This window comes from Callorhinus ursinus, unplaced genomic scaffold (assembly GCF_003265705.2).
Source record: "Callorhinus ursinus isolate GAN/ISIS: 27379988/994484 unplaced genomic scaffold, GSC_fseal_2.0 scaffold3, whole genome shotgun sequence".
In the NCBI taxonomy this organism is placed as follows: Eukaryota; Metazoa; Chordata; class Mammalia; order Carnivora; family Otariidae; genus Callorhinus; species Callorhinus ursinus.
In genome coordinates, this window is record NW_027397065.1 from 85783952 (window position 1) to 85789951 (window position 6000).

The following is a 6000-nucleotide window of genomic DNA, read 5'->3' on the forward strand; positions in this document are numbered from 1 at the left end:
GGGTCACAAATGAAGCTTGATGTGGAATCTAGATCTACCGCCAATGAGCTGGGTGGCTTAAAAAACCTGCACATCGTGCTTCCCCATCTCTGAAGTGGGGGTGTGAATAATTCCAAGGTTTCCGAGAGGAATCGACGAGCTAGTAGAATCAATGCCTTGTTGCTACTAGTGTTTTCAGTTGTTAAACCATATACACCTGCTGACATGTGACCATTTTTGACCTGCAGAGATGGCAGTTTCTTACGTTTCACGTTCATCATCGATCAAACAATCAATCGGAAGGCTTGGGGAGGGGAAGAAAGGACGTGCTGTTCTTGAGGCGGAGGGCAAGGAACAAAGCCTGGGGAGCCACACCATGGTCCTAAAATTCTGCCATATCCACTCCCATGGCCAAGGGGCCCAACCCCATAGAAAGAAGGGAGAGCAGGACATCCCCTTAGAGAAGGCAGCAACTATCCGGAAATAAGAATAAGAAGTTGGGTAGCCAGCTTCTGGGTAATGGTGACTCTGCTGTGCCAAACAGCTTGGTGTTTCCTCAAAAAGTTAAACATAGAATCATCATGTGACCTACCTAGCAATTCCACTCCAGGGTATATAGCCAAGGGACTGAACACAGACTTGAGCAGACATCTGCATACCAATATTCAGAGCCGCGTTATTCCTAATATCTAAAGAGTGGAAATCACCCAAGTGTCAAGCAATAGATGAACAGGTATATGAAGAAATGTATGTCCATAAAATGGCGCATTATTCAGACATAAAAAGGAATAAAGTCCTGACACGTGGTACATCATGGGTGAACCCTGAAAATATCCTTAAGTGAAAGATGACAGACACAAAAGGACCAGTACTGTGTGAAGCCGATTATACGAGGCACCTAGAGAAGGAGAATTTATAGAGACAGAAAGCAGAGCAGAGGATACGAGGGGCTGAGGGGGGGTTCATGGGGACAGAATTTCTGCTTGGGATGATTATAAAGTTCTGGAAACAGATAGCAGTGGTTATACAACATTGTGAAAGTACTTAGTGTCACTGAATTGTGCACTTAAAATGGAAAATGTTATGTATATTACCACAATAAAAAAATCTATCAGAAAAGGAAAGAGGCAGGGGCGCTTGGGTGGCTCAGTCGTTTAAGCGGCTGCCTTCGGCTCAGGTCATGATCTCAGAGTCCCGAGATCGAGTCCCGGGTCCCGCTCCCTGCTCAGCGGGGAGTCTGCTTCTCCCTCTGCCCCTCCCTCCCCGCTCCTGCGTACGCGTGCGCGCGCGCTCTCGCTCTCTCTTTCAAGTGAATAAAATCTTAAAAAAAAAAAAAAAAAGGAAAGAGACAGAGGCTGGGTGCAGTAGTACAGCTACGTCTACGTCCTGGTGCCGTTCACCGGCAAACGCAGGCGCCCTTCTCCACCGGGAATTCACTCACCAGTAAATCCTCAGTCAGCCTTCCCTCTGTGAATCTGCTTGCACTCAGGCTCAAAGATACACATTATGGACCTAGATACTTTAGAATCTAGATAGATCATTAACATTCAAACACGGGCTCCTCCCTTCAGAGCCCGCAAGGCATGTTACGGGCCACCGGACCTAAGAATGTGCAGTGGTTGTTGGACTAGAGCTGGGAGAACCCAAGTCCTTTGACGTCCTCCTTAAAAAGAGGTTAGTCTGTGGAATTTAAGAAACAGAACAGATGAACATAGGGGAAGGGAAGGAGAAATGAAATAAGAGGAAATCAGAGAGGGAGACAAACCGTAAGACACTCTTTAAACGCTAGGAAACAAAATGAGGGTTGCTGGAGGGGCGGGGGTGGGGGGCTGGGGTAACTGGGGGATGGACGTAAAGGAGGGCACGTGATGGGAGGAGCCCCGGGTGTTATATGCAACCGATGAAAAACTAAACACTACCCCTGAAACTAATAATAAACTATATGGTAATTAATTGATTTTAAATAAATTAAAAAAAAAGGTTAGTTGGATATTCATCTCAAAGGTGAAACACAAATAAACCTAAGCTGTAGATTTCGCTCTTTCTTCCTTTCACTCCTTCTCCCTTTCTCCCTTTAATGGGTACTTACTGGGTGCTTGGGGAAAATCGTCAGGGAATAGAAATTCTAACCCCTCAGGGCATCGAAGTTGGGCTTGATTGCCTGTAGTCAAGAATTTTGAAGACTGATTCCATCATTGGTAGCTAATTCAGAGGGAACAAACCGATTACGGGTAGTATGCTTCTAGAATGTTAAAAATAAAAATGCCTCCCTGGATGGAACCAGGTTCTGTGGAGGCGAAGGCCCTCAGGGAGCATGCCGTGGGCGCATCTTTGGGGGATAGCCATCCTTCCCAAATATGACTGTGACCCGAGTTTAGTTCAGCTAGCTCCGCTGGGCAATTTCACCTGAAAACAAATGACTCCTTGATTTTGTCCGTGCTCTGTGTTTTGTTACGCTCCAGGGCTCCACCCCTGCAAATCACAGCGGATTCATCATGCTGCACACCCAGATCTTCCAGATATGGTCTGAGGGCTGCTTCTCAGGTGCAGGCTGAGTGTGAGGCCTCCCAAAGAGTTCCCAGCAGGGTCCCAAGTATGAATAACTCCCTGTCTCCCTGGTTTTCCAGGAAGAGAACGAATGGGCCTCTTGTGAAGTAACTCTCCAACATGTTCTCTTTGGGGTTTTAAATCATAGCTAAAGAGAGCAAAAATTTAAAAAATGGACAAGCCAGTGGGGGACATCCTGGGGAAGGAGCCTGAGGCCCGTGGGGCTAAAGGCCTCCGAAGGCCAAGGTCAAGCGAGACCCGGGCATTTTCTGCCCCTCAAGTGCAGAGCATCCTGATGGGAGTGTGAGCTGTAGAGAAGTCCAGTGATTCTCTCTCTGGATTTTTACATTTCTAATTGGATTTCTTACTTATTGCAAATAACGTAGAATTGAATAACAAATGATGAAGAAGAAAATCATCCAAAATTCATCATCTTAATAAATCAGCAATTTTTATTTGCCCATGTTCCCATTCAAATGTTGTAAATAAAAAATACTTAATTTTATATCATTATAATCCTGACAAAGCTGTGTTTTTATAAATTTCATTTCCTTTATTATGTTAAGCATTTTCTTGCTGATCATTGTAATAACTACAGAATATTCTGTTGAGCTGATACATAGCGCAGTGCCCAGAAACAGGCATTTGGAAAATATTTGTTGAAAAGATGAACTAATGTACTCCTCTTATCTACTTGCTTATCTGGGGGAGCATTGGATGTGATTTCATTTCTACTGTTATGAATAATATTTAACAGAAATCTTTGTGATTATTGTTTTTCCTACCTTTTGCATAATTTCACAGGGAAAGTTCTCAGAAATAGGATTCCCAGGTCGGTGGCTATAAAAATGCATGGGCAAATTGCTTTTTAAGGAGATTGTATGGATTTGCTGCATTGCCGGTTAGCAAAGCACGAGTCTGCTGATTTTTTCATATCTTGACCAGCACTGCTATTTAAGATTTTTGTTTTACATTTACTAATTTGATAGGTGCAGAAAGACTTCAATTTGAAAATCTTTCTCTTCTAAAAGAATGATGGAGTAACTTTTGCTTTTCATCTTCATTTTATAAGCTTTTTCCTGTGACCTGACATAGAACCTAATCAGCTTTTCATGTTTCTCAATAAACCTCACTTCACTGAGTTAGACACCTTCCAAGGGAGCCTGTGGGGGCATCTAGCACCTGCTCTGTTCTGCAAAGAGTTCACGTTTAAGTCACTGGACTCTCCTGAACCACCCTGAGCACAGCCAGGTAGGGAGGCTGCAAGGTGACAGAAACGCTCCGAGAGATGGAGCAGAAGCTGAAGGCTTGGGGCAGCTTGTGGCTGGCAGGGAAGGCTCCCGGGTGGGGGTGCACTGGGGCCCTGAGGTTGTTACTGACCACCCTCGCTGGAGCCCTGGTAAGGGCTTACTATGGGCCGGGCTCTATCCTCCACATGCCCCACGGGTTAATTTATTAAATCGCCCCAGCAGTGTGAAAGGCAGCCTCAGTTTCATCCTGAGTTTCCAGATACAGGGACAGGGCCCTGGGAAACGTAATTTGCCCGCAGTGCCTCAGCTGTCAGCGTCCAGGCTCGGGAGATGAGATTCCACAGTCGCTGCTCCGAGGGCTCCCCTCGGCTCCTGCTGAGGCGCAGGGAGCCCTGAGGCTAAGGTGTGAGTCTTTCCAAGTCTTAACTGGAATAAGATTTGCACAGATGGAATGTACAAATGTATTCAATGATTACACCCTGTCTTCTTACTTGTTTGTTGTTTGTTTGTTTGTTTGTTTTCTTAGAAATTAAGATTAGGATACCCATAACGATGATGATGATGATGATGATGATGATGATGATGATGATGACGTGCACTTGACTGGCTTGATCCTAATATTTTGAAAACTGAGACCTAAGGCAGGTATTATTGATCTCATTACCAGTGAGGAACCGGAGACTCCGAGACTGAGAGACCGGCCCTGCTGGCAGAGCTTCTAAGTCACGGGTACAAGGCGCGGGAGAGCAAGGCTGACCCCGGGGCTGCTGAGGGCCAAGTGCAGGGTGAGGCCAGGTTCCCGGAGACGACAGAAGAGAGGCAAGCAGAACCCCCCTGCGCAAGAAGGTGGACACGGAGGTCAGGTCCAGGGAACGTTTGCCTCACAGAAGACCAGCGATAGGAGGAAGAGCCCTGAGCAGGAAGAGGTTAGACCAACCCCGCGTGCTGCTGCGCCTTCTAGAACAAGAACACAGGGGACTGAGGGTCCAAGGCCGGCTGGAGCTCAGCTTGGCCAGAGAGGGAGCTGAGGAGGGAGGAGGAGAGGAGGTGGGGAGGGCCACCTGCGGGGCCCGGGGGTCGTTCCCGTGGGGCAGGCAGCTGAGGACGGAGACGGAGTCCTGGGACAAAGGTCAGGGTCTGCACTACAGCAGCCTAGCGCGCAGGAGCCGCCCAGCACCCCGACCCACAGACAGGCTGAAAAGTCCCCTGTGGCATCAGCGTGGAGGACACTAGAGTCACATTATATGGGTGACAAGACCCAGGACGAGGGGGTGGGTAGCCCCTCTAAACAGAGTTGATCCCCCAAGACCCGCCGCCCCCCACAATCGGTTTATTGATGGCTCCTGCCCCCTAACTCCCCCTCCGTGCACATGGTTTTCCTTTACCCCTCAGGGTTTCTCGGTTTCAGGTCAACGTTTTCTGGAAGGGGACGTGGAGGACACCTTTTCCTCATGGTGCTATACCGGGTCTCTCCACTTTGACACTATGGACATGTGCTGGGTGGCCTTTAGGGCAATGGAAGCTGTCCTGGGCGCTGAGGGACGCCAAGCCGGGTCTCTGACCTCACCCGTTAGAGGCCGGCAGCACCTCCCCTCCCCACTGTGACATCCAGCTACGTAAGTCTGCAGACAGGGCCCAGTGTCCCTGAGGGCAGAGTTCCCCTGGGTAAGAGCTGTGCTAGAGGGACCTGCTCTTGTCCTCTACAAAGGGAAGTGGGCACATAAATATGTGGACTAACAATTGTATAGTTTAAAAGTCATCGGTGACTATTGTTCTACAATCAAGTAATAGAGCATTGGTTGGGTTTCTGTGAATACCACCTTCCAGGTAAAACTGTGAATTGTGTCATTCAAACCAGATCCAAACTCAGTCCGTTTTGGTCTTTCTCCCCCCAGATTTCCCCAGGACGCGTCCTCCCTGGCTTCGTACTCCAAGCCGTCGTGTGTCATCTCTCAACAACAGCTGCTGGACCCCCAAAGTGAGGACATCTCAGTGGTTCATGGTGCGTCCCTGCATCTGGAGGTGTTGTAGGGTTTAATAAATTGGTGGGTACAAAACTCAGTGCTGTTGGGACAAACTGCAAGAGAAGGGCAACTTTGCACATGGATTAAGAAGTCAGTGGATGCATAACCTCTTCCTTAAGGAGCATGCTGTCCTTAAACCCCAGATGGCACTATCTGATGATCTGAGTGGGTGGGTCCAAATGGGGCCACCATCCAAGGGG